Below are 6379 nucleotides of genomic sequence, written 5' to 3'. Positions count from 1 at the left end.
TGTGGGTTTAACCGACAGCCAGGAAACTGCTAAAAAAGAAACTGTGTGAGAGCTGATGAAGTCTGTCGAATGGGTTTCTCTGACGCTCTGCTGGTTTGAAGGGAGTGTCACAGTAAGTGTTTGGTGAGAGGGATGTGTGTGTCACCTCAACAATCCTCCCCCCGTGTACTTCATTATTTGATCTCCTCTTCATTGTTACCTACAGCAAACCACAATGTTATTTAACTGTACCAGCAAACGGCTCTACCATAGGACACTGCTGCTGACTGTACGCTGCATTAAACTGTTTGCGTCTCCATGCTCAGTCGGTGGGATGCCTAGTGTTCTGCCTACAGGAAGTGCACTTGGCCAGCCTTAAATTCTATTTAAACAGCCCTAAAGCCACGTCCATGTTCGCCGCGGTGCTGTTAAGCCACATAAATATTATAGCTGGCACGAAGAGGTCGACTCAGAAGTATTTCTGTAAATATTTGGCTGGTAAATACTCTACTGCTTCGTGGGAGGCGAGAGCTTTTCGAGAAGGATTCCTCCAGCTCTAAATCTCTGCACTGAAGATTGGATTTCTATAGAATTTCTCCTTTGGTTGTCCAGTTCAGTGAACATGGGTTCAGCTGGAATCTGATGCTAATTCAAGTGCGGATGCGTTCATAACAAGGACTAAACTTATTTGTTCCAATTACATTCTTGTGTAAACAGGAAATATTTCAATTGAATGTATAGCAGAAATTAAAGGTACCATAATGGTTATAAACCACAACATGTCACTTCTGAATAATTGGACTATTTCAAATTTTGACCAATGACCCAAACATTTTCATATTAGTCGTCTAATACTGACAGACTTGTCGTACGCTGTGTTTTTCTTTGTTTCATCGTAGCTTTTCTACGACTAATTCAAAACAACGGCCCTTTGAACAATTTTGCAGCCTGCATGTATCAGAGGGACCGACACCTCAGAGTTTCAGGAGAAACGAGTCCAGCTTTGATTCTGGATGATTTACATAACACCATGATGTCGCTCTCTAATTAGTCTTTGTGTTGTGTGGATGCTGTGTCGGCAGAATATTCTCCTTTTTTATGTCAATCAACATATTTGTTTTATATTTTAGTGTCCCCAGCAAATTAAATTATTTTTACTTGATTCACATTGGATTCTCGTGTTATCACGACATGTTAGATCGTATTTCAGTGCTGGGTTTCACATTAAAAGCTGCCTTGAACCTTGTATTATGTGGAGTATTTCTTTCCCAAATCTGTGACCGTTGACAGTGAATGGAAAGAATTTTGAGTTTTGTCATTTCACTCCAAACACGAGTAAATATTTAAGGTGCTGAACAGTTTGTTTCCTGTTAGGCGAGCTAAATGTGTACACAAATCAAATGTGGGAGTTTCTTTTGTTTTTAACATGTACGTGGTCATAAATATTTAATATTTGATAGATTTTAAATGATGTATGTGTCCCTTAAATTATTCTACTTTGTGTAAAGATAAATAAAATAAAATATTGATACTTTTTATGTGGTTGTTTTCTGTTTATTCTCATGCACTGTCACAAGCACTTGAAACCAAAGGGAACAAATGGTAGTGGCTCCACTCCCACTGTCAGGTCACCACACCACAACAGAAACTCACAATATTTAAATGTGGGTTGTTAAATATCTGATCTCTTTCATCCAAATCTTTACTGGTAAGTGATCCCAGTTTATTGACCTTCACTGAAACCTGGTTACAGGGGGAAGGATAGCTCAGCCTGAATGAAGCAGCCCACATTACTAATTAATGATCATAGTCCTCGAGAAAATGATCAAGGAGGAGTAGCATCCATTTACAACTCTAGTCTTATCAGTCCCAGAACTAAAAAGAAAACCTAAAAATCCTTTGAAACTCTCACTCTGAACATTATGCAATGTGGCTGGAAAATACGGTAGACCCTTCTATTTGGATTAGTGCATCATCCTCCAGCTCCAAATTCAGAATTTGTACCAGAATTCTCAGACTTTCTCTCCAAATTAGCACCGAGCTCAGATAAAGTCAACATAGTGGGTGATTTCAACATGCATGTGGATGTTCACAATAATGACCTCAACATTTCATTTAGTTCGTTACTTGACACAACTGACTTTTCGCAGACGGTGAATAAACCCCCTCATTTTAATCACACCCTTGATCATGCTCTCACATATGATCTTGACATTGATCTGTTTTTTTTCTCCCAAGCCTCTGTTGTCAGACCACTTCCTCGTATCATTTCAATTTACATTAACTGGCTTCACAGAACCTGGGAAACATATCAAATATATGAGATGTCTGTCAGCCAATGCTGAGACCAAATTCAAGGAAATAATCCCCTCAATATTGAGTTAAATTCCATCTGTGTATTCAATGGAAAGTAGTTGTCGTGGCCAGGCTCCGAACCATGACAAAAATGGTAATTGGAATTAAAATCTGTTTAGTTAACCAAAAATCAACTGTGATGAAGAAATTGTAAATGAATGGGATGTGATAGTCAACCTCAGGCCTCATTTATCACACTTAACATTACCCCAGTCAGGTTGATTTGGTTGTAGACGGAGCAGCAGCCTCACTTCACTTCACACTCGATTCTATCGGCCCCCTGAAGATAAAAGCAACAACTCAGGGGAGGTCAGTTTCATGGTATGATGAACAATTGTGAACATCAAAGAAGTCATCACAAAAAAACTGAAGGAGTGTTTTGTGCTCCCTGGAGAGATAGCTTGTTAGTCTATAAAAAATAAAGTCCTCCGCTAAGTTCAAAGTGCCTCCTACTTTGCCTTGAGAGAAGAAAACAAGAACAACTCCAGGTTTCTCTTTGTCGTCTGATCTTCCTGTCCCCATCCACCTGCAGCAAAGTGGATTTCTGCTGAATTGAATGGAGAATCTCCACCTGAACCGGGGATTTAATCTGTCTGTCCTATCCTTTTCTCGCCGTCTCTAACCCCAACGAGAACAGCAGAAAGCCGCCACCTCTCTGCAAATGGCTGTGCTATTTGGCGCTGTGCAAATAGAATGGAATCCGAACCACACAGCTGCTACACCTGATGTGAAGATTGATCATTGTGTCTGTAACAGATCTCATTTGCTCATGCAATCCTCATCTCTTTTTAAACAGCATACCAACTGCACACACTGACCCAAAAGATATTTTTCTGTTCACACCTATCTAACGCACAAGGACAACATGCAAACGCAACACAGAGGTCAAGATTCAACCAGAGGATTTTCTCACTTTACGGTGACTTTACAATGCCACTTGGCAGCCCAAGTTTAATTGAAATAGAATAAAATGACCACTTATTTGACATCCTTTTATTAGTTTTAGTTGTTTTAGAGCTGCAATTTAATTTTTTAAGTGTGCTTCTGCCATCAAGCGCAGTCCAGGTTTATCTCAGGTCCCTTGGAGGAATGAAGCGCCCACCCTGGTGTAGTGTGTGAAACCCTCAGTAGGCGGTGCTGCTGCCCCATGCACTGAGCTGCTCCTTGCTCACTACATGCAGATCAGTGACATGAATGCTTATTCTGCCCACTGCACTCCAAAATAAAGCCTCATGCTAATGATATGAGTAATGTGTATTCAGCTGTTGGTAGGTACACTGTGTTGAGAGTGCCATGCACTTCTCTGCAAATAGACTCCACTTTGTTCCCTCTGCTGGCACATGAACAGCTCCTGGCAAGGCAACAGATGAAAGGCTTTATCCCTGTAAGAGTACACCTATGAGGCAGGTTGAAAGTTTATCAAGTTTGTTCAAGAGAGCATCAGCATGGAGTCCTGCAGCAGTCACTACTGGATTTCATGTGAGAAAGAAACACTGTTATAAAGGCACAACAGAAGAAGACTTTCCTGACACTGTTGTTTCCTGGCCACTGTTGCTTGTTCCATCTGCTTGCTTTGGAAGGGTTTAGTTGGGTTCTGTTGTTCTCTATCATTGTAAGAGCGCTTTGAGATGTTTGTTGATGTGATTTAGCGCTTTACAAATAAAATTGAATTGAATTGAATTGACACACGTTTTCTTTCTTTAAAATATCTTAATGGTTGCTCAATCGAGACTTTTGTTTTTTAACAAAATAGTGCTTAAAGTGGTTTCACTGGTTCCCTGCAGACCGTATGGCCTGAGGGTCTGCAGCTCCACAGCACTGGTGCCCATGCAGCAGACCAGTTGCCGCTCGGCCATGCACAAGTTTCTGATTCCAGTTGCATGTGCTGCTCTCCGCCTGCTTCTCTCTGAAGCTACTCCTGGCTATTTGAGGAACTGCAGGAAGAGAGACTCTGGCCCTTCTGAGCCTTATGCAACAGCGTGCTCACCCAGTATTGATCATTGGAAAACATTACATAAAATCTCACACGTTTGTGAAATGGAAATATAAAGACTGGAATGTAAACCGCCATAATGACATGAATAAATGAATTCATGCCACATGCACTATCAGCCATGTTGAGGAATCTCAGGAGATTGTCACGGAGTTCCAGGAAGTAGTTTTTGGCAAGTAAGATTGGCAGTGTGAGGCATCCCACCACCAAGTATGACCACTCTGCTTGTCGCCCGTGTTTTCCACACTGTAATTAACCTCCTTCAGAGCATTAGATTAAAACCTACTCAACAAGACAGATTTTTAAACCACATTCAACACAATAAAGAAAAAGCCAGAGCAGATTAAACACCTGACGTTTAATCGATTTAGTTAAGCATGTGGAGTTTTACCTTTCCATTTACACCATCCACAGTATCCTCAGTCATTCTTCACTGCAACACTATCTACAGCAAACTAATGAAAATCTCCAACAAGATGTCCTCTCTGCTCTCTCTTTAAAAAAAGAAAGTCTACTGTACAAGTTGGGCTCGCTGACGCACTTTAAAAGGTAGGACGCTTATGTACAGCACGAGTATTGGTTCCAGCCATTGAATGCCAGAGCTTGTGCTATTCTTACACTTTCTCTCACACTCTCTGCTCGCATGAGAGTCTTTCTCAAATTATTAGCTGGAGGAAAGAAATGAATAAAAGGTGTCAGAGTGAGTAGCCTAAATGACTAAGTGTGATCTGGCAAAAAAATAAAAAATCAAGAAGCATAGGTTTACCTCCACCTTTCCAATATTAAAAGTCACCAACTTAACATGTATACAAACATAGTGTTTCCTGTTATATTCCACTGTCATCTTCACTACTTCAACACTTAAAAAAAACACATGTATATAAAAAAAAAAAAATCTTGTGGATTCCAAAGTCTCTCTTCAGCTGGCTCGGCTTCACATCTTCTGAGAAGTCAAACTCATACTTTGTGCCACCTGCCTCTCCTGCCCTTTCACCTTCCTCTTCCTCCTCCCCCTTGAGGAGTGTGAGAAGCTCTCAACACTCCTCCCCTCCAGTCCATCTCACTTCCCCTCACCTCCCTCCTTCCCTCCGCCTTCACTCTCCCCAATGACTGCCAGCCCCTTTACATTTTAGGTGTTTTGCGGAGCCCCAGAGCCACAGTGGCTCACAACAAGTGCATAAAAGTAGCTCAACCTTGTTCCGCAGCCCCTCCACTCTCAAATGCCCCCCCCCCCCCCCCCCCCCCCCTCACACACACACACTCACACATACTTATTATTGTTCATCCAAAGTAACCTTACCATTTGCTCTCATCCATCAAAACCATCAATATCACTCCTCTTACATGTATTTTATAGATGTGCTATCAAACCCAAAGAGTTTGGTGTTGTTAAAATGAATTTCAAACTGTTCATCATTACAGAACACTACACAAATCATGAGTGTGTAATGCAGTTAATCTACACTTACACAGATGTAGTGAATGTGTAAATTATGACCCTTTGCATTATTGAATACTGTGAGATATTAAAGCTTTTCTTTGCTGCTGTGAGATAAGTTTTCTCTCATTTCTCACACTGCCTAGAAAGTAAAAAAAAACAACAAAACTAAACGAAATCTAGTCATGAATGCAAACATCTCATCATGCATATTTCATGTTGGTGTTGTTTTCCACATTACAGTATTAAGTGAACGTCATCAAATAATCTCCATTTTGCATATTTGAAAGCTTGTGTTTCTTCAAACAAAGACCATTTTATTGACTCCAGGTGTCATCAAAGTTGTCAGGTCCCATTGCCAGTTTAAATCGGACTCTTCCACATTCATTTTTTTGGTTTACCAGCAAATAATTTCTTCTTTTTTTTGTACACTTTCGCATGCCATTCCTCAATTTCTTTGGGTTTATTATAAGTACTTTGGCACGTCCTCTGTCACTCCTTTTGGTCTCAGCAACACATGCACAAACATACATGTGCACACATTTGTCACTCACACACACACACACATGCTCCAGCTCCCTCCTCCTGTTAGAGTTATAATTAATCCAACTGCT

This window comes from Lipophrys pholis (genome assembly GCF_963383615.2).
Source record: "Lipophrys pholis genome assembly, chromosome: 2".
NCBI lineage: Eukaryota > Metazoa > Chordata > Actinopteri > Blenniiformes > Blenniidae > Lipophrys > Lipophrys pholis.
The sequence above is the reverse complement of the archived record's forward strand: the minus strand, read 5'-3'. Positions refer to the sequence as shown.